General features: G+C 37.8%; 1 long non-coding RNA gene across 2 annotated transcripts in view; it reads left to right on the top strand.

Annotated features, from left to right (window-relative positions):
- Window positions 1-1040: 1040 nt before the first annotated feature.
- LOC306663104 overlaps window positions 1041-22998 on the top strand; it is a 130921-nt gene continuing 108963 nt past the window's right edge. The window contains exons 1-2 of one of the 2 annotated variants that reach the window (XR_013764352.1): window positions 1041-1158; window positions 8885-9091. This is a non-coding gene — a long non-coding RNA (uncharacterized lncRNA). The remainder of the gene's footprint in view (window positions 1159-8884; window positions 9092-22998) is intronic. The other variant, XR_013764351.1, reaches the window with a different exon arrangement.

Below are 22998 nucleotides of genomic sequence, written 5' to 3'. Positions count from 1 at the left end.
TGTGCCATGAAAATATTTACCATCCTGATACTACACTGAAAACTTAATCATGTAGTTATGACCTACTTGCCATATTTCCATTTAGGTGGTTAATTGCTTTCCTGGAAATATTTTTATATGGATGATCAAAAGAGATCAGATTTAAATGAACTTGTTTCAGACCTAACTAGAGGCTTTTTTCTCAGAATATAACAAAGAAAGGAAAGAAAAGGAAGGAAAGAAAAAGGGAAGAAGGAGGGAGGAAAAGAAGGAAGGAAGGAAGGAAAAAAGAAAGAGGAAGGAAAGAAAAGAGATATTACCTTGGACACAGAAAAATTCAGTTCCATTTACTTTTTCTCTCTCAGTCTTCTAATGGTAATTAACAGATGGTCCTTGTCTGTTTGATAGACCAGTGGGCAAATGTGTGCTTCATCTTTAGCTTGCAGAAGTAGTTTGTCATCTGAGGCAGTATGTCAGAGTCTGGCAACAGCACAGAGCTCTATTTACAAAACCACTTCCATCCACTTGTTAGATTATTTCATTTTTCAGTCATACTGGTTCAAATATCAAATTCATAAAAATACTTTTTCCCCACCATGTAGTTGAAATGACCTTGCCCTGCTATTTTTTCTGTTTGGCACTAGTCCTTAATAAAACAAAGTTAAAAGTTAGTAATATTTGGAAATGTCAACAAAATCCTTTTTTTAAAACCTCTCTTAAGTGAGTATGTTCTATATCAAGAACACAGAAATCTGTATCAATCACAGAAGAGGCAAAATATTTACTGTTTTTGCTTTGTTTCTTCATCTGTATGTTAGAACCCTATATTAGTTATATATCAATGTGTAATAGATTACTACAATTGTTAGTGTCCTAAAACAACAAACATAGTTTCTGGGGATCAGGGATTTGGGAGCAGATTAGCCAGGGGTTTCTGTCTCATGAGTTTGCAATCAAGACATCTGCTAGAGCTACAGTCATCTGAAGGTTTGACCCATGCTGAAAGAACTGTTTCTGAAATAACTGACTCCCATGACTCTTGGATATTCTCACCAGTGGGCCTCTCCATAAGGGTGCTCAAGTGTCCCCATGGCATGATGATGGGCTCCCCACAGGCTGAGTGACCTAACCTTTCAGGTCACATACCATCACTTCTGCTATGTTTTACTGGTTATACAGGTGAGTACTGAAGCAATGTGGGAGGAGGAATACAGGGATCACTGGGATCCAGCTCGGAGACTGGTTACCACAAACAGGGTTATATTCAGATAATTCAGCAATTAGAATTGAAGCCAAAATGCATCCAGGGAAAGCTGTGTCATTTGAGTTCTTGAAAATTCTTTAGTCTTTCAGATACATGTTAGTTACCATTTGAGACTACAGCAAAAAACAAAACAAAACATTGGGAGCCAGAAACCTGAGTTCAGATTTACTTTCTGACACTACAGATTTGATCCAAATATGACTGTCTCAGTGTGGAGAATTAATACATATTTATGCTTAGTACATTATAATCAAGATCAAATTCTTAGTTCTTTTTTTATTTTTTCCAACTGAGGAATGAACTCAGAGCCTCACACATGCCAGTCTAGTGTGCTACATCCTTAGCCTTTAAAAACATTTTTTATTTTTAGACTGGGTCTCACTTAGTGGACAAGGTTGGCCTCAAATTTGCGATCCTCCTGCCTTAACTTCCTGAGTCACTGGGATTATAAGGCATGTGGCAATGCACCCAGCAAAACCTTAGTTCTCGGGATAATGACAGCCATACAAGAACTAAAGAAATGTTAGTTTCCCTTTTCCTTTTCCTTAAGACACTTCAAAGTGAAATTTCCAAACATTCTGCCATGAAAAAATACCTTTCATCTTGCTATCTTTTCTGGGTCTGCTGTCTGGCTCAGAGTGGCCTTCTCCAATATGCCAAACAAATATTAACATTTTATGTTTATCATTGTGAATGATATTGGGTATCACTTCTCCAGAAGAGTATTTCTTTAAAATAGCCACTAGAATTCAATATTCTATTGGAGGTTGCAGACAGAGCAATTATCAAGAGAAATAAATAAATGACAGATTGGAAAGTAAGAAATTAATTACCTGTTTGTAGATAACATGATCTTACATTAGAAAACTCTAGAGATTCCACCAAAAACTGTTAGAACTAATGAGAAACCCAGTAGAGTTGTAAGATGCAATAAATCAAAATACAAAATCAGTAGTGTTTCTATACCAGCAGCAAACCATCTGAAAAGAAATCAAGAAACCATTTCTATTTACAATAGCTTCCATGTGCACATTTTCAGCCAACTCATTTTGACAAAGACACCAAAAAGATACATTGGAGAATGGTCAGTCTTTTCAAGCAACCATACTGGGAAAAACAGTATCCATATGAGAAAGCTGAACCTAGACCCCTCTCTCCTACCATATCCAAAAATCAACTTAAATTAGATCAAAGACCTAAATATAAGACCTGAAACCATTGAACTACTGAAAGAAAACAGGAGAAACACTTCGAAATATTGGCATAGGCAAAGATTTTTTGATAAAACCCTAAAAGCACAGACGACAGATGCAAAATTAGACAAATTGGACTACATCAAACTAAGAAACTTCTGCACAGCAAAGGAAGCCACCAACAGTAAAGAGACCACCTGCAGAATTAGAGAAAATATTTGCAAACTACTCGTCTGACAACAATTCAATATCTAGAAGCTCAAAACAACTCAGCAGAAAAAAATCCAATTAAAAGATGGGCAATGATTTGAGTAGACATTTTATAAAAGAAGATAGATACATGGTCAACCAGTATACGAAAAAAAAGTTTCATTTCACTAGTCATCAACAGAATGTAAATCAAAGCCACAATGAGATATCATCTTGTCTTAAAATGGCTATAATCAAAGACAAAAAATAGCAAATGCTGGAGAGGATGCAGAGAATGGGAAACTTTTATACATCGTTGGTTGGAATGTAAACTAGTATAGCCATTATGGAAAGCAGTGTAAAGATTCCCCAAAAAGCTAAAATTAGAACAACCATATCCAATAATCCCACTACTGGGTATATATTTAAAGGAAAGGAAATCAACATGTCAAAGAGGTATCTGTATGCCCGTGTCCATTATAGCCCTTTTCACAATAGCCAAGATATAAAATCAATCAAGGTGCCCACTGGTGCCCATTGAAGCCCATTGATGAATGAAATGTGGTGTATATTCACATTTCTACCATAAATAAGTGGATGCTGATCCATAATGGGGTGGGGGAGGAATAATGGAGGAAACTTTGGATTGGGCAGAGGGGAGTGAGGGGAGAAAAGGGAGTTTGGAGTTGGAAGGATGGTGGAATGAAACAGACATTATTACCCTATATACATTTATTACCCTATATACATATATGATTACATGACAGGTGTGACTCTGCACCATGTATAGCCAGAGGAATGGAGAAGTTGTGCTTCATTTGTGTAAAATGTGTCTGTTTCATTCACTGTAACAAGTACATAGGATGTGCCCTCTGTGTTTCAGATGTATTACTCTGTGGTGGCTTATCAAACGTCTGCTGTGCCTGGACATGGGACTCAATGAGTGCAATAACTGGTTTAAGATGATAGAGAAGAAGGTCTTTAAATATATTTTAAAAATCATCAAGATATGAACCAGGCTACATAATGTTCTACCTTTGTTTTTAAAAGGGGAACACAAGAGTACCAACGCGTAAAGAATTCGCCTAAACTAGAAACTACTGAGGAAACTGAAAAAAGGGATTACCTTTGAGGCAAGTTGGGAGGACACAAGGACTCCAACAGAGGTGTGGATGAGCCCTTTCATTGCATACTGTTTTAAAAAGATATTGTATCAAATGAATTCATTGCCTTTTTAATGAGACAAAACCTAACACAGCAGTACGTAAGGCCAAATGGGACTAGACTGTGGTTGAATTGGGTCTATAAGCTATAATTTGAAACTCTGTATTAAATAGATCCCTGACGTTCATCACTGCAGTCTGAATCATTGATTCATTAACCAAGTAAACATTTATTGAAGGTATCCCAACGTCCCGTCTACATGTTGGGGTGCCAAGGGTACTATCTCTAGCCTCAAAGAGTCTGTATCTCTAGACTCTAGTGGCACTGCAAGGAGAATACTTAAAAGAATATTCTTTTATTGTTTGACAACTTAAATAAATAAAATTTTTCAAGATGAATCGTGAGTGAATATGTAAAACTTGTTTGCAGATTAGTGATATGTTTTTATACATGTAATTAATGTTTATGTTCATATGGATATTTATATCTTAATTATTTTGAGATAAACCCTTCTGCTGATTTGTTAGGTGATTACTTTGTTCATTATCTCAAGATAAACTTAAAACTCAAGCCAAATCCAACTATTAACAAATTCTAGGTTAAATGAATATGTATTAATTAAACTTAGATATATTTGTAAATAAAATGAGAGCAAACTATTCTCAAGGAGAGACAAGAAATTTGAATAAAGAAGAGGGAAGAATCAGTAATAAAATAGAAATCTAATCTACCTTCCCTGTAGAAAAAAAGAAAGATGTGACGTCTTCTCCTTGGATCTGGTAATGTAATCTTGACACTAATAATCTTATCTCTTCTGGAGGTTTATTTTGGCTTGTTTTTCCACCTCCCCTGGCCTGCACACATCCCATTAACTCCAGGAAATGTACAGTGCATGTAGTAAAGCAGACTTCTCCCCTCTGGTTGAAAAGAGACTTGTGTTTCCCAAGTCCCTGTAAAAGTGCCAATAGAAGTTTAGATTGGCTCAGATACAGAAATAAATTTCCTACCATGGTGCTGGCAAATATTTCAGGTTTCTGGATTCTTAAAGATTCTACTGCTTGAAATTCTATTCAGAAGTCTACTTTGCTGTGACTAATTGTTAGGTAGGCAGCAGTTACTCAAGGCAAATATTACTGGTTTTAAATAGACAGTAGTATCTTTAGAAAGACTATCTGTGTGGAGCAATGTTCTTGATAAGAATGTTGCCTCTAAAACACCAGAGGTTAAATAACTTGAAGAAAAGGCCATTGGCATTTTTTTCATGTATGTTGGGCAAAATGTTTTAACTTTATGTTGAATATTAAAAACTCTAGTCTGGCAGATTTTTGCATCTATTTCAGTTATTTTTGCTATATCACAAACCACCCCACATTTCAGTGGGTTTTAACAGATTGTTGCCATTGCTATTAAGACTTTGTAGGTTGTTCTCAGGTTGGAGTTCTTGCCTGGAACCTCTCATGTGGTTGTAGGCAGACAGTAATTCATCTGCTGGGGCTAGTGTAATCTGTAGGCTTGATATCTAAAATGCCTTTTCCACATGTATTTGGCTCCTTAGCTGGATTGTCTGGAAGAGTTGGAGTATGTCCACATGGCCTCTTCATCTGGATATCTTGGGATTCCTTAAAACACTAGAGGGTGACTTTCACACAAGGGCTATATCTCCCAGAGTCAGAGCGAAAGAGACCTGGAAGCTGGAAGCTGTTTTTTTTTTTTTTTTTTTTTTTTTTTTAAAACCACCTGGCTTAGGAGGGCATGCATGAATACTTTTGTTGTAGTACATTGCAAGAGGCAACTACAAAAGTTCCCAATGGCTATTCAAGGTCTCTTGTTCTTCCAGATGAAGTTCATGATTGCTTTTTCTATTTCTATGAAGAATGTCATTGGGATTTTAATTGGAATTGCATTGAATCTGTAGAGCACCTTTGGTAGTATGGCCATTTTGACAATGTTAATTCTGCCTATCCAAGAACCCAGGAGATATTTCCATCTTCTAAGGTTTTCTTCAATTTCTTTCTTTAATGTTCTGTAGTTTTCATTATAGAGATCTTTCACCTCTTTTGTTAGATTAATTCCAAGTATTTTATTTTTTTTTGAGGCTATTGTGAATGGAGTGGTTTTCCTGATTTCTCTTTCAGTGGATTCATCACTTATGAATAGAAGTGCATTAGATTTACGTGTATTGATTTTATATCCTGCTACTTTGCTGAATTAACAGCCAAAACAATCCTGAGTAGAAGTGAAACAGGAGGTATCACAATACCAGACATTATACTATGCTACAGAGCAATAGTACAAAAACGGCATGGTATTGGCACCAAAATAAACAGACAGACCAATGGTACAGAATAGAAGACACAGAGACAAAACCACATAAATACAGTCACCTCATACTAGACAAAGGAGCCAAAAACATACAATGGAGAAAAGATAGCCTCTTCAACAAATGGTGCTGGCAAAACTGGAAATCCATATGCAGTAAAATGAAATTAAATCTGTATCTCTCACCCTGCACAAAACTGAACTCAAAATGGATCAAGGATATAGGAATTAGACCAGAGACCCTGCACCTAACAGAAGACAAAGTAGGTCGAAATCTTCATCATGTTGGTGTAGGATCAGACTTCCTCAACAAGACTCCCAAAGCACAAGAAACCAAGGAAAGAATCAATAAATGGGATGGACTAAAAAGCTTTTTCTCAGCAAAGGATACAATCAAGAATGTGAAGAGAGAGCCTAGAGAGTGGAAGAAAATCTTTTCCATATGCACTTCAGCTAGAGCACTTATCTCCAAAATTTATAAAGAACTTACAACATTTACACCAAAAATACAAAGAACCAATCAATAAATGGGCCAAGGAACTGGACAGACACTTTACAGAAGAAGACACACAGGCAATTAATAAATATGTGAAAAAGTGTTCAACATCTCTAGTAATTAGAGAAATGCAAATTAAAACAACACTAAGATTTCATTTTACTCCAATTAGAATGGCTATTATCAAGAACACAAACAATAATAGATGTTGGTATGGATGTAGGGAAAAAGGCACACTTTTACATTGCTGGTGGAGCTGCAAATTGGTGCAGCCATTCTGGAAAGCAGTGTGGAGAATCCTCAGAAAACTTGGAATGGACCTACCTTTTGACCGAGTTATCCCACTCCTCAGTTTATAACCAAAGGCTTAAAATCAGCATACTTCAGTAGCACACCACATTAATGTTTATAGCAGCTCAGTTCACAATAGCTAGATTGTGGAACCAACCTAGATGCCCTTCAACAGATGAATGGATAAAAAAACTGTGGTATATATACACAATGGAATATTATTCAGCCATAAAGAAGAATAATATTATGACATTGCAAATAATGGATGGAATTGGAGAATATCATGCTATGTGAAATAAGCCAATCCCAAAAAACCAAAGGCCGAATATTTTCCCTGATAAGTGGAGAATGTTATATAATGGGGGTGGGGGTGTGGGGAGTGATAGAAGAATGGGGGAACTTTAGATTATGTAGAAGGAAATGAGGGGAGTATGAAAAGTGGTGGAATGAGACAGACATCTTTGCCCTATGTACATGTATGATTACATGAATGGTATGAATCTACATCATGTACAACCATAGACATGAAATGATATACCCCATTTGTGTACAATGAGTCAAAATGCAGTCTGTAAAAAATTAAAAAATATAAAAAAAATTTTTAAAAAGTTCCCAATGGTTGAAGCTGGAACAACAACAACAGAAATAATGTTGAATTATAATCCCAAGTGTAAGATTGGGATCTATGCATTCATGTTAATAAATGATTGAATAAATAAATGGATGAGAATAGACAAATACCCCTTGAACAAGAATTAAAATAATTTATGTAGATATTCCATTGTTCATTGAAGAAATCCTTATTTCTTCAATGTGGGACTAGTAAATTTCTTTTGAAGAGTACAGTATGAAAGAAGAGAGAACTACCTTAGCTGTGTATCAAGGGCAATATTAATAGTGATGAATCATATTGATAGTATGTATGTATGTATTTATTTATTTTGGTATCAGGGATTGAACTCAGGGACACTTAACCACTAAGCCACATCCCCAGTCCCTCCCCCGCCCCTTTTTTTTTTTTGGTGATAGGTTCTCGTTAAGTTGCTGAGGCTGGCTTTGAACTTGTGATCCTCTTGCTTCAGCCTCCCAAGCTGCTGGGATTACAGACATGTGCCACCAAGCCTGGCTCCAACAGTGTATATTCTTGATATTATTGTTGAAAATGGCACTTAACTTCTGTGGTCTTCCTTCCCCAAAACCTCAACCTCAGTATAATTATGAGGAAAACTTCAGACAAGTTCTAATAGAGGGACAGTCTACAAAATACTCAAGTAGTACTCCTTAAAACTGTCAAGATCATCTAAAACAAGAAAAGTCTGAAAAAGCCTCACTACCAGAAGGAGCCTAAGGACACATGACAAATAAACATAATGTGGTATCCTGGGTAGAATCCTGGAACAGAAAAAGATATTAGGCAAAAACTAAAGAAATCCAAATAAACTACTGTGGACTTTAGTCAATAATGATTTTAATATGTGTGTGCTAATTATAGAAAATATAGGATATTAATTATAGGAGAAATTGAGTGAGGGAGTATATGAGAACTGTACTATGGTATCATTTGTTCTACAAATCTAAAACTATTCTAAAAATAATTTCTGTTAAAAGAAAAAAGGTTGTGGGACCAGCCTAGATCATATAGTTGTGAATGGTAGGAGATGTGGCTTTGGAGGACTGTCTACAATAGTACCCATTCTGCTCATTTTCCTCTGAGGCTCCACCTCTGTACCCTATTTTAGGTCACATGACTAGAGTCTCATCCTCTGGTTCCACAGGTAGAGCCAGTGACACTGGCCAAAGGCAATAAGTGAATTTTATCCCTCTCATCAGAATTGTAGAATTGCATCTCCTTGGTCACATAGTTTCAGGACTGGGCAGTGACTTAAGCCAGGGCAATCAGAGTAATTCTGGGACAGCTAGAAAAGTTCTTCTGACCTTGAACTTGGGCAGATAGAAGGTGGGAGCTGCTACCCCTTATCTTTCCATCAGGAGAGCAGAACCTGAAGATGCCAAGAATCACCAAGCAGAGTCTGAGAAAGCATCCTACAAAATGGGATGACCGTGTGGGACAGAGCCAAAAGAAGGAAAAAAACAAGCTGAGGGACATTGTGGAGCCCAGAGCCCATCCATGTCTGCAGGAGCTTCACCTCTGGAATTTTCTCTGTTATACAATTCAGTCACCTTTTTTTACCTTAAGTGTCATTTAGAATTTTTGGTCCCTTACAATGGAAAAAGCTCCCAAGTGATAGGAAAAATAAAAAGAAAACACACATACACACAATTAATAACTCTCCAGCTTATTTTTATGATAATATGATCAGAATATTAATTGATATTAAGATTGCTACTTTTTGGAAGTTGCTCTATTTATTCAAAAATAATTCAGTATTTATCTAAAGATAAACTTGGAAAGAGTAACTAATATGCTTCGGACATTTAAAATGGTTGCATAGCACACAGGAAAATATGGGATTTTTTGTATTTGTGTTATTTCACAATCAAATGATTTTTAAAAGACTAAAGCTGATATTTTTGTCTGCTGTAGAGATTGGATTAGATTCAGAATGTGAAATAAGATGCAGGGAGACCAATTTGGAAGCTACTGCAAGAGAAGGTTGCTGCAACAGCAGAAAGGATGCAAACTTTGGAGCCAGGAAGACTTAAATTTGGATGGTTCTGCCACTTCTGAACTATGTGACCTCAAGCAGCTATTTTCTCTCTTTGTGTCTCAGTTTGTTTCTTCTATAAATATATGATATTATTCTCTCTTGTGAGAATTGTCTATGTTATGTTCCCAGCATTTAATACTTACAGTAATAATAATAATATAATATTAGTCCTTATTATTTTAACAACAAAAAGAGTTCTAAAAGAAAGGGAATGGAGAAGGGGGAATAGATGTGATGTTAAGGAGGTAGGTTGTGCAAGTCTCAGGGACTGAGTGGATGTGGGGGTGAGGCAGAATGAGAGAGCTGCCATACTACCAAGGAATCCTACTTTTGTGTTTAGGCAGATACCGTTCACTTAGTGAAAACAAGAAGGTCCAGGGTTGTTGGGGCATCTAGATGGGGGAGTTGAGAACGAGGGAAATGACAAATTCAGGGTGTGACCTGTTACATGAAATGCACACACAGAGATGCTTGGAGACAGTTGTCTCTGTGAGTTATAGCTCAGGGGCAGTTAGGGCTCCAGGATGGGTATTAGGGAGGTAGTACTTTCTAAGAAAGTGTACTCAGAGTAATGAATAGAGGACCATAGTTAGGGACATTGGGAGCATTTTAAGATGGAGGCAACAGAAAAGAAGGAATGAGGGGAGAAATTGTGCTCAGTGTTAACAGGAGAAGCAGGGGTTATAAGAAAAGGAAGGAGAACATTTTAAGATGAAGGGGGTTGTTTATTATATAGTCAACTGCCACAGAGAAGACAGCTAAGGTTTGCACTGGGGAAAAAAAAAGCATTAGATTTAGCAACTGGTTTTGCCAGGGACACTTGAATCTGGAATGGTAGGGCTGGAATCCAGATTGAGGCCTGTGTAAGAGTGGACAGGAGGTAAGAGGTAAGAGGTGGACATGGGGTTTGATTGTCTTCTGTTCATTCAGGGAACTGGGCTATAGGGGGGAAGAGAGAAACAGGGATGGTGGAATTTTGTTTGTTGTTTTAAGAAGTGAAACAGTTGGATGTGTGGGTAAGTAGCCAGATTGGAGAGAGAAAGAACTCTGGGTTATGTGGGAGGGGGTGGAATTTGCTAGCACAGGTGAAGGAATTAGCCGGAAGCCAGAAAAGGATGGTCACTTCCTCTGGAATGAGGGGAAAGTTGGCACTGATGGGCACAGATAAAAATAGATAATGTGGGTGGGGGTGGGGGTGTGTGATGAGATGTTGAGGAAGTTCATGCTGGTCAGATCCGTAGTCTGTGAGGAGGCTATGGAGAGAGAGGTACTGGCCATAGCACAAGAGGATTAGAAAGAGCAGACATGTTTACCAAGCTGTTTGGGAGACTCATTGTTTGGATGTGACTTTATAAAGGGGTTGTTGAGTTGGATGCTGCGGCACATGTGACTCAGAGGCAGATCACTTGCCCAGCAAGCTTGAAGCCCTTAGATACATAGAGTCTAAGTTTAAGATCAGGTTCATTTCCCAGTACTGGTGAGTGGTAGGGGACATTGAATGCTTTAGTCCTGCTGTCTGAGTTGGCAGGATTTCCTCCATCAGTTCTTCCTGTTGCAGTTGCAGAACTGAGGAAGAGCATAGCTGAAAGGAGCACATTGGGAGACTTGGTAGAGTGAAGGGTGAGGGCTGAGTGTGCTGGCTGAAAATGTGGTCAGAATTCCAAATCCCAAGGATTTTTGGCATGGTGAATCTAGTAGGACTGCTGAGTGTGTATTTAGGAATTTGGGGGTAATTGTTTTGGAAAGTGGCCTCTTTTTCTCTTCCTCCTAACACTTCATCTGAACAGAGAGGCAGTAGGTGAGGCACATGTTTATCTGAGAGGCTATTTTGTAGTTGAATGGCCCCTAGCTGGTGGAGTCCTGAAAGTTATTGCTTCTTTTCTAGAAGAAGGCGTCAACTTTTAAAAACTTAAGAAGTAATGATTCATGTAATTTGAGGTTTTTGAATGATGAGAACAGAATAAATCTTACAATACTAACAAGACAATGCCAACATTTACATGGGCATTACAAACAAATTGAGCTCTATTTGAAATGAACTAAAAATGTCATTGCAAAACAATGTATGCTTTATTCTCTTTTTTCTCTTTTCTTAACTTACCTTAATGCTTTTATGTCCACTTGGTGAGATGATATGCAATGGATTTTAAGGGTTATAAATAGTTATTGATACATGAGTTTTTCAGTGTGTGTGTGTGTGTGTGTGTGTGTGTGTGTGTGTGTGTGATTCAAATAGTCTCTTATTGCATTTTGTGATATTAGATGACAAGTTTGAATTCTAAACAAAAGTATCTGTGGGAGTTAATATCAGTTTAGATCAGCAGCTAAAATTCTCTTTGAGGTTTTCTGATAGAAAATATTAAAACCAAACTATTCAGGAATTTGTCTCTTAAGTAAAATATCTTTAAAATCCTGCAGGAGGGAGGCCAGGTAGGTGGAAACCTGGAGATGGAGGTAATACTCAGGATGGTTCTGGAAGGGACCAGTTATGTCAATAAATGTTTGTTACCAAGTACTACCTTTTAAAGGAGTGTCTGCCTCTGCCTACGTTTCCTTGATCTGATCTGGGGTTGGGTAAGGGAAGAGAGAAATTAGTCTTTTGGGGAATCTATCAATGACTTTTGTGGGTAATGGTGTTAATGTGACTGCAGTCAGATTTCCTGCCAGAAATTGACCATCCCTGTGGTATAAAAATGTCAGGAAAAGTGTCCATAGTACCACTATTCTTAGTAGTCACAAATTGGAATGATTAAAATGCCGACTACAGAAGAATAGATAAATACATAATGGATCTCATAATGTAATGATGCGATGGATGATACAACAACCAGATACATCCTTGTCACAAAATGTTTCGTGAAAAAAATAAAATCCCAGAAAAGTATATATGGTAGAAATATGCTCTTATAACACTCAAACAAAAAGCCAAGAAATAATAAAAGTAAAGTTCAGAGTAGTGGCTACCCCAAGGCAGCAAGTGTGGAGGTCGCGTAGAGGACAGTATGAGGAAGAATATGTAAATAGATGTAAGTTATTACTATCATTGTTGGTTAGATGGTGTGTTCATGGATGTCTGTTGTTTAAGATACATAAATAAAGTGGGTCATGCACTGATTATTGATTAATGGAACATTAGAACATTAGAACCCCTACCTAAAAGTAAATATTTCAATACATGTGACATTGTGGGCAGCAAATTGACTGTAGCATAGGCCTGGTTGGCAAGCCCAGCTCTTCTCACCTGGTGAGCTAAACTGAAGAGACTCTTCTCACTTCCCATATATCTATTTCCTAGTTTGAAGATGGACTATAGACAACCAAAGCATTTCAGGAAGTGGTAAGTGCCATGAAAAGCAAAACAAAACACAACAGTATCTGCTTGAGTAAATGTGTAGATTTATCTCTAGGATAGGTGCCCACAAATAGATTAGTTGCATGAAAGAGTATGTACATTTAAACTTTTGATGGATACTGCCAAATTACTCTTCAAAAAATGCTGTACTAATCTTTAGAACCTTATTTTTTTTTAAAACATCTTTGCCAACACTGGTGACTATCAATCTCTTGGCTTAGCCAACTGGCAAAAAATTATATCTCATTTTTGCTACAAACAACCCATTTCTAGATGAGCTTTTGGTGTGGGAGGTATTAGTGAATGTTTGTGTACATATTTCTGTTCCATTATTGGCAAAATAATGGCAGTAGTTATATGTGCCTAAAAATTCTTTGGTAACAAGTGTGCTCTGCGATTAATTCTATTATTCGCTGCTCTTACATAAAACATGTAGGGGCAAGGGAATAAGGGAAGGGATATTATTTGAAGCTTGCAGGTGCCAGACACTGGGCTAGGTGCTTTCATGTATTCTCTGATTGAGTTTATTCTTCATGGTCTCTAGAAGTAGTCTAGAGGTTCAGAATTGAAGACCTGGCTCTGGTCATGCAGAAGGTGGTGCCACAGCATTCTAACCCTCAAAGCCATGTTCTTATCTCAAACATGGAACTTTCCTTGAGACTAACAAAAGATAGCACCCATTTTTTTTTATTCATTGTACACAAATGGGATATAACTTTTCATTTCTCTGATTGTACACGAAGTAGAGTCACACCATTTGTGTAATCATACATGTACATAAGGTAACGATGTTTTCTCAACCCATTATCTTTCCTTCCCCCCACCCCCTCCCCACTCCTCATTTTCCTCTACCCATTTTAAAGATATGGTCTTTTAATTGGTCTATTCCAGGAGTTCTCAACCTTGGTTATACACTGGAATCTCCTGGAGAGCTTGAAAAAATACCTATGCTTGTATTTTACTTCCAGAGATTCTGATGTGATTGATCTGGGGTGCAGCAGCCTAGATATTAGGATTTTAAAAAACTCCCAGGGAATTCTAATGTCCAAAGTTAAGAGGCACTGGTCTAATTCAATGATTTTTAGATTTCTTTTTAGGCTTGCACTATTCTGTTTTATGACGTTCTTTGGTCACCTCCAAAATTTTCAACTTTTTCCCTAGGGTTATTTTAAACTTTTGGGAAAATCCCATGATAGATTGTGGGATAATTGCAGATATCCTGGTGTGATATGGGTAGGAAGACTGCATTACTAAATTCATGTCAGGAATTGCTGAGCTAATTATTGCTGAGATCTTTATTTTGCAATTTTTAAGGTCAGTAAAACCAACTGCAGCATGACATAAGCAGTTTTTTTTTAGAAGAGTATTAGCAAAATATTAGTATCTCTTATGACTTTCACAAACACAATGTCATTTGTTTCTGAATATGAAATAGGGCAGGACAAGAAGCTCAAAATTCACTTCATTAGGAAAGTGAGGAAGAGTATGTAACTAGACATGAGACTAGAAATGTCTGAGTTGAACTGGTTTGTTAATGAGCCTTAAGCCATTTTACAGTTTAGATCCTACTTATCCGAATTCTATTTTCTTGGTAAGATGGAATCACAAGCAGAATTCTTTCCTTATTACTGGACTGGGGAGAAGTGTTCTTTTTCTTTTCTTTTCTTTACTTTTTGATGTGTGTGTGTGTGTGTGTGTGTGTGTGTGTGTGTGTGTGTGTGTGTGCATGTTGATACATTATAGATATTCAAGGAGGGATAAAGAAAAAGCAGTCTTTATTTGGAGATTTACTCCTTTCCTGTCCTGAGATGGTCTCAGTTTTAAACTCCTAGTCTTAGAAAAATAAGGCTTATAGTATATTTGTGAGAAAACCGGGTCCAATCTCCAGAGTGAAGGACAGCTGTTCCCCCACAACCTCCAAGAGGTACCCAGCCTTGCAGGTAGGCATCTCTGCTAGCTCCATTTTTGACACCTCTATTTGGAAGTTTTTCACTATATTGAGTTGAAATTTACTCCCTGTAATCTTTACCCACAAATCTTAGTACTTCTTTTTGGAGAAACCCACATCCAATATATTCAATCCATTGTCTTCTCTCTCCTGAAGTCCTGTCTTTTCTGGAATTACCAATCTCCTTCAGGTTTTCTCCATTCAGCACTGTGTTCAGATTTCTGATTGCTATTCTCAGTACCCAGTCTAGTTTTAAGATTGTGTCTTTTAAAATATGAGGCTGAGAACTGAATATCACTCCAGGTGTGGTTGTCCATTATGGGATCAATAGCAGAACCATAACATCTGCTAGTGATACTTTATTTCTATTAATAGAGACTAAGAATGTGTTTGCTTTCTTGGCTGTTGCCTTATATTCTTGACAAAGATTGACCTTGGAAACAACTGACTCTCCTGGATAGTTTCTGCGTGAAATGTTGTCATGTCAGGTCTCCTCTAGTCTATGCTTATGCAATTAAATATTTTGAACCTATATTTATCTATGTTAGAAGTTATATTTTTGGCTTGATAGTGGTAAAAGTATTTAAATTTTTGACCCTGATCCTGACTGAAACCATTTGTGTACTTCTCTTAGGGTAGGAGAATAGTTTTAAACATATATATAGTGTGGGTGTGTGTTTATACTACAGAATTTTTACTGTGGTATTCTTTTCAGATATCCCCTTCAGAACCAAGTCACTAATTCCCCCAGTAACTGGAGAAAGTGAAGGATGAGGACCCTAAACTGAGTTCCTCTCTGGGAATTGCCTTCAGCCAAAGAGTTGCCTTATGCAGGGTCACAACACTTCACTTCCCAGAGGTGGTCTATATACAGTGACTTGTTCAGGCAAGGAACTGAAGGCCCAATCTCATTGCTTTGCGGAGATTCCCAGTGTTACAACTGTTTTTTTCCTTTTATAACTAAACTGAAGTTTAATACTTCTCTGGGAACATACTTGCTTCTTCTACTCTCCCATAGTTGTGGATCTCAAGGGCTTTCCTCAATTAACTTCCTATTGCAAAGCTCCTTAGAATTTGTTTTCTGGGAAATTTGTCCTAAGAGATTTGATGTCAGAAGTGCTCTAAGAAAACCAGTTTTAAAGTGGGCTTTTGGAGCTGATCCCTGGAGTTGAGTAGCAATTGTGAATAAATCCTTATCATGAAGTAGTTGTCCAATGATAGCTCCTTTCACTGGTGGTAAACTGGGATGGGAACCCAGGGAAGGGAATGAATTGGTTGGTAACATCTTAGACATCTGAGAAATGGAAGTACTCATTGTAAAGACAGCAGAATTGGATGGTTATTGCTAAGTGTCATTGATGAATAGCAGAAAAACTAGAAAGTCTAAAGTGTGAAAGTTAGGTAGGTCTCCTTAATAGCAGGAAGAGGCTTCTATCTACTACTGATTGTAGGCAGAAAATACTGCAGACTACATCCAGAGTTTAAATTTATAAGCAGCACACCTCCAGAAAAGGTTAAATCTTTAGCCCAGGTAAATTTTCTGTGCCAGGTCAAGGTTAGGAAAAGAATAAGACTGTAACACTTGAGTAGAAAACATCTGGATCAATGTACCCAGCTCTCTCTGAACCTTCTGGGCTTGTTAGAAGTAGGCCTCTCTTTCTGTTCCAGAGGAACAGTTCACTCTTTACCTGAAGGCATCACAGAGGCCTTTGCCTTGCAAAAACCATACTTAATCCCTGGAGATCAGCTTCCACTTTCTGACTATCAGACCAATAGCTAACATAAGTCAAATAGTACTGGACTAAGGAGTTATGAATTTGCTGAGGAAGGAAAGGAACTAAATTCAAGTCCTTCCCCAAAGAACCAAAGGCCATTAACTCAGGTAATTGTATGCTTGGAAAAACAGAATACTCAAACATTTGGAGTTCTGCTGTTGGATACAGGATCTAGGTTGATTTCAATACCTCAAGAAATCTGGCCTTTTGTTGGAGAGGAGATGTGCTGGTGTATGAAGGCTAGTAAATTATTGGAATCCTGGCTCAGCACTGGCTCACAATGGGTCCAGTGGATCCACAGATGTACTCTGTGGTCACTGCATAGATGCTGAATATATAATTGGCACGGACACGTAGATAGTTGGCATAAACCCCACATTGGTTCTTTGGCCTGTGGAGTCAGAGTTGTTATAGTAAAGAAGGTCAAAGTCTCTTAAGCAAAGTCCCTTAACCTCAGTAAAGAGAGTAAATCAAAACCATATCCCATCCCAGAGGCAATAGGTAGAGATTAGTACCACCCTTATTTAAGATCTAAAGAAAGGAGGCAATTCCTTTCTCCATTTCATTTATCAATCTAGTTTGATCTTTTCAAAAACCATACAGATTCTGGAGGATTAGGATGGACTAAGGGCAAACTTCATCAAGTAGTAGCCCAATTTCAGTTGTTGTGTTAGCTATGGCACTTTTGCTAGAACAGACTTACACAGCCTTAGGTACATGGTGTATGAGTATTAGCTTGGTGCTCTTTTCCGTTCCTAACAGGAAGGAGGGTCAGAAGCAGTTTGTGTTCACTGGGATGATAGTGCACCCCAAGGCTATACCAACTCTTGGACTCACTAACATTGTGTAGTCCAAAGGTTCATATACCATCTGGACTTTCTGTAGTCTATCACCTTCATCCTCTATGTCAATGATGCCATCCCATGGACTGGGATGAACAAGAAATGAAAGATATGTTGGTGATTTTGGTAAGATCCATGTGCCATGGTGGGTGGAAGGTAAATCTTATGAAGAGTCAGATGCTTGCCATAAGAGTGAAGGTAGTTATTATTTTTTTCCTGTTATTGGTCCTTTAGTTTGAGAAATGCTGAGACATCTCTAAAAATAAAGAATAACTTCTTTCATTTCAAGCCTCCTATCACTAAACCCCTATCTCTCACCCTGCACAAAACTCAACTCAAAGTAAATCAAAGATTTAGGTGCTAGAACAGAGACCCTGTGCCTAATAGAAGAAAAAGTAGGTCAAATCTTCACTGTGTCAGCTTAGGAACTTTAACAAGACTCCTAAAGTGCAAGAAGTAAAATAAAAAAATCAATAAATGGGATGGATTCAAACTAAAAAGCTTCTTTTCAGCAAAGGAAACAATCAATAACATGAAGAGAGAACCTACAGAATGGGAGAAAATCTTTACTACCACATGCACCTCAGATAGAGCATAATCTCCAGTATATACAAAGAACTCAAAAAACTCAACACTAAAAAAAAAACAAAACAAAACAAACAAACAAAAAAACCCAATCAATAAATGGGCTAAGGAACTTAACAGATTTTTCAAAGAAGATATACAACTGATCAACAAATATATGAAAAATGTTCAACATCTCTAGTGATTAGAGAAATGCAAGTCAAAACTACTCTAAGATTCAGTCAGAATGGCAATTACTAAGAAGGAAGTAAAATATCTGTTAGGCCTCTTCAAGTTCTATCAGCTATATATATTCCACATTTAGGAATATTTCCTCAATCCAGTTACTGAATGACAAACAAGGCTGTGATTTTCAGTGATGTCCTTAGCAGGAAAGTTTTCTGTACTAGTTCTAAGATGTACAAGTTGCCTTGCTGCTTAGTTCATTTGTCCAAGCAGACCCTATGATATAAGAGGTGTTAGTAATGGGAGAAGTTACCATGTAAAGATTGTGGAAAGACTCCTGTATTAGTCTTATGGGGACTGTTATAACAAAATATCATAGACTGGATGGATGAAACAACAGACATTTATTTCTCACTGTTCTAAAGGTTAGAAGTCCCAGATCAAGGTCCAATAGAGTTGGTTTTTGGTGAGGGCTCTTTTCCCGGTTTGCATAGGCTGCCTTCTCCTTGTGTTTGCATATGGCCATTTCTTGGTACTGTTATTCTGGTCCCTAATGGAAGTGCTCCTCTTCTGGGAAATAATGCAGAATAACAGACCTATTAAACTTTAAGCTACAGCTGCTGCCCCATCACTTCAGGTTCCTCAGGCTAAGACTGGCAGTCAAGAAAAGGAGTCATCATCCTGGCAGGAGTAAATGACCCTGAAGGGAAAACTGTAAGATTGCTTGCACACAGTGGGAGCATGGAGAAACTGGTTTGGCATTTAGGTCATCTGCCAGGGGAATTTCTTAGTACTGTTTTGCCCAATTTTGAGAGGAAATGGGAAAATACAGGAGTTATGACCTAAGAAGGGTATGATGATTAGGGACTCAGTCCCCTCAGGGATGACCTCTTGGTCACCCCACCAGCCAAGCTACCTAGAGCAGTAGAGGTGCTAGCTGAAGATTGAAAGAGGGAGGGAGGGAGAGAGGGAGAGAGAGAGAGAGAGAAATTAAGAATAAGTAAAAGAGGGGGGAAGCAGTGAGAATCAGTTGCAGTTTTGAGATCAGCTGTAAAGTGTGTTCCACTACTCTCTGTCTCATAAGCTTCTCTAGGAAAAGAGCCCAGTTGGAATCTTGGAAGTCTTTCCCTCAGAACTTATTATAGAAAGCAAGTGGCTACCAGTGGCTTAGGGCTGAACAAAGGCAGATCTGGTGTGCTGCCTGGATCCTCCCTTCAGGACTGAGGCACTCTGTCGCACAGTCATTGGACTGCTACTAGCTTAGTTCTCACCTGAATCTCTGTCTGGAAATTGGTCTCAGATGAAGGGAAGCAGTCACCCAAGCTCATGATCTTGCCCTAGGGAGAACAACCGGTCACTGTGCTCAGCCATTGCTTCAGGTGGCATACCTGATAAGGACCTTCCCAGCTCCAGAGAACTTTATGGGATTGACTGAAGTCCTTTGTTGCATTTGCAATATAGGTTAATTCCTCTCTGTGCCTATCCCTATTTCCCAGGTTCCTGCATAATTGTTGATCCTGAAAGCAATCCCCTAAAAGTTTTCTGTATTGGAGTAGCCACCTAAGAATCTGATTTCCCAGGAATGTATCTGAAGTTTCTTACTCTGATAGGTCAGCAAAGAAGAACCACATCATTCTAGCTCATTATACACAGATGTTCAACTGTACTTTAGCATGCAATCCTGATGTGTGGTCTTATTTAACTGAGAGCTGTAGTAAGCACTTTAAATAAGAAGTCTCGTGTGTGTGCATAGTACTGGGGATTGAACCTGGGGGTGCTTTACCACTGAGCTACATCTCCGGCACTTTTTATTTTTTATTTTTTAACTTGCAACAGGGTCTTACTAAATTACTCAATCTGGCCTCTAAATTGTGATCCTCCTGTTTTATACTCCCAAATTTCTGGAATTACTATGATTTTTTTCCCAGTACTGGGGATTGAACTGAGGGCTTCATGCATGCTAGACAAACCACTCTACCTCTTAACAGCATCCCAGTCCTTAAATGTCTTATTCAATCATTTCAACAATGCTGGGAGATAGATTCATCTCACTCCCAATTTACAGGACAAGGAAACTGGGGCATAAAGAAGTAAGGTGCCTTCCTGAATTTACACAAGTAGTGCAAAAGCTGGGATTTGAGGTTCATCATTCTGCCTCCTCCTATGCTATGATGTGGGAACCTAAGAATGGGTTCAATCTGCAGCACCACCAAAAAAAAGTGAAGAATGGGTGTGTTTGTTGGAGGCTCCTAATTCACTCTTAAACCTGAGAATGTGAAATGTTGGGTAAGGGTCTCACATGAGGTACACGATCCATTTATAAGTTTTCCTGTGGGAAAGCTAATCTAGCAGTCATTTGGCTTTCTCAGATGGATATAGGGAAATTTAACTTGGTTGCTTGCTAAAAGTGCATTTAGCTATTAAAGAATTTTAAGTGACTTAGATTTATGTGTCGTTTTGACCATAAAAATGAGAATGTAAATGGTAGCAAAGGGAGAGAACCTTTTTTCTATTTTAATTCTGATATACCTTTACACTATTGAGCATGTAGTAGTTGAAAGCCAGACTTGTTTCTCTTACCTGTTGTTGCCTTGTACAATAGTGAAGGTTGAACAGAGTTATTAGGAAATAGAGAAAGTCCACAGTTCTGATAAACCAAGGTTCCCCAGGCTTTATCTAAGATGCTTTAGTGAAAAGCTAACTTTGGTCACATTCCGTTGCAGATAAAGTTGGCATTAGAATACTGATGAGTAACTGTTGATTGATGGGCAAAATTATGCAATTGCAGCCTCTTAAAGATTTAATTTTTGTACTCTCAGTAAATTGGTGATTACATTTAAGGATGACAGTCTTCACTAACTACAGTACATGCCTTGGACTCTAACTATGGGGTCAGTTATTGTGGTGAAGTCTCTTGGTGCCGTCTATAGTTTATTGCCTTTGTGATACTTCTCTTCATAAGTGATATTTATTGTCTCTGGTTTGTGTTATGTGGCCAACAGGGGGGAAAACACCTGCTTATCTATTTAAATAGTCATAAGTCCATAATTTCCTGAAATAACCTATTCTAACTTTCTCAGAAAACTGTGAAATTCCCTTTCTGGGAATTGTTTTTTGCTTCAGATCCTTGCCCTCAGTGACATCTACATGGATATGTTATTTCCATGTTAAGTGAGATAAAGCCAAACCATGAAAATTGAAACAAAAATACTGAACAAAAAATAGCCAGGCCAGATGTCCTCCTTGCTCAATCCCTTTATCTTCTTACCACTGACTTCACATGTTGCTGGTGGATATGCATATGAGTATATTTCTGGACTGAAAAAAATTAAAGACCAATAATTATCTTTTGGAATTGATATTACCAATATTTCTTAGACATAAATTTCTTCTAAAATATTTTTTAAAAGTTCCTGACAAGTCAATTCAAAAGCCTGGGGTTTGATGAGAGAAATAGTACATTTCTTCTTGGTGTAACCTCTAAATGCAGGTAATGTTGGGGGTTCCCCACCCTAGCAGTTTCTTGAAATTTTGAAAGGACACTAATGAGTCAAATTGGCTTCTCCAAATCTCAGTGGAGTAAACATATCTGGGAATTATTGTTTAAATTAACAATTTTACATTTTGATTTAAAAAAAAAACATCGATGTGAAGAAAAAATACTGAGACGGGGTATATAAGAGAACCTTTTGGGAGACTGTAAATGCTTTATATCCTGATGCGGAGTGGTAGGTAAGTGGTATGTATGTTTTTTTTTGTGTGCGTGTGTTTGTACATGTATGTATATATATTCACACACACATACATACATACACATGTATTTATTTGTAGAAGCTGTATGCTTAAGACTACTATTCTGTATGTATATTTACCACAGTAAGCCAAATAACATTCTCTAGTTTTCAAGGCACTTTTATTTTAAAGAATTTAGAATATAAGATAAGGTGAGAGAATTTTTAAGTATAAAGTGATTTGCAATTTAAAGATGTCACAATCTCAAAATACAACTAGTGTGTTTAGTATATAAAGTGGGTTGTCCTCCCAACCCTGCTTTAAGCTGGACAGTGGTACATACCTGTAATCCCAAAGACTCAGGAGGCTGAGGCAGGAAGATTACAAGTTGGAGGCCAGCTTCAGCAATTTAGCAACTTAGCAAAATTCTGTCTCAAAAAGTAAAATAAAATAGTAAAATAAAAATAAAATAAAATAAAATAAATGTCTGGGGATGTAGCTCAGTGGTAAAGCACCCCTGGGTTCAATCCCTAATACCAAAAAAAAAAAGCAAACAAAACCCCATACGTTAGCCCCTGAGCCTGGTGCCAAAGAAAGAGTTCTTTTGTGATGAGCTAGCTCTGCCCTGCTGTGGGCATTAAAGGTTTAATTTTAGGGCAATTAGCCTATAGATCCTTCTCAAAGCCTGTCACCATATTATGACTGTGAAATAGTACATACTGTTCCTGGTGTGATCATGGACAGAGTGTCCATGGGAATTCAGTGGAGTCAGGGAATGTATGAAGGGTAACTATTATAGGGGCAGAGATAGCACCTTGAAAGAATGTAATGAGAACGAGAACAGACTAGAAGACTTTCATTCATATTTGCACTTTGTTAAGCATTTCGTGATGGAAAACTACTAGTGCTGGCAGGTTAACGAAAAGAGAAGATGAAAAACCACTCCGAGTTCCAAACTAAGTCCATCATTAAAACAGGGTTAAACGTCACTGGCAAGCCAGTACTGAGGACACTGACAAGTTACAGTACAGTAGA

Source organism: Sciurus vulgaris (assembly GCF_902686455.1).
Source record: "Sciurus vulgaris genome assembly, chromosome: 6".
NCBI classification, from domain to species: domain Eukaryota; kingdom Metazoa; phylum Chordata; class Mammalia; order Rodentia; family Sciuridae; genus Sciurus; species Sciurus vulgaris.
Note: the sequence above shows the minus strand (reverse complement) of the source record. Positions and strands in the feature narration are given on the sequence as shown.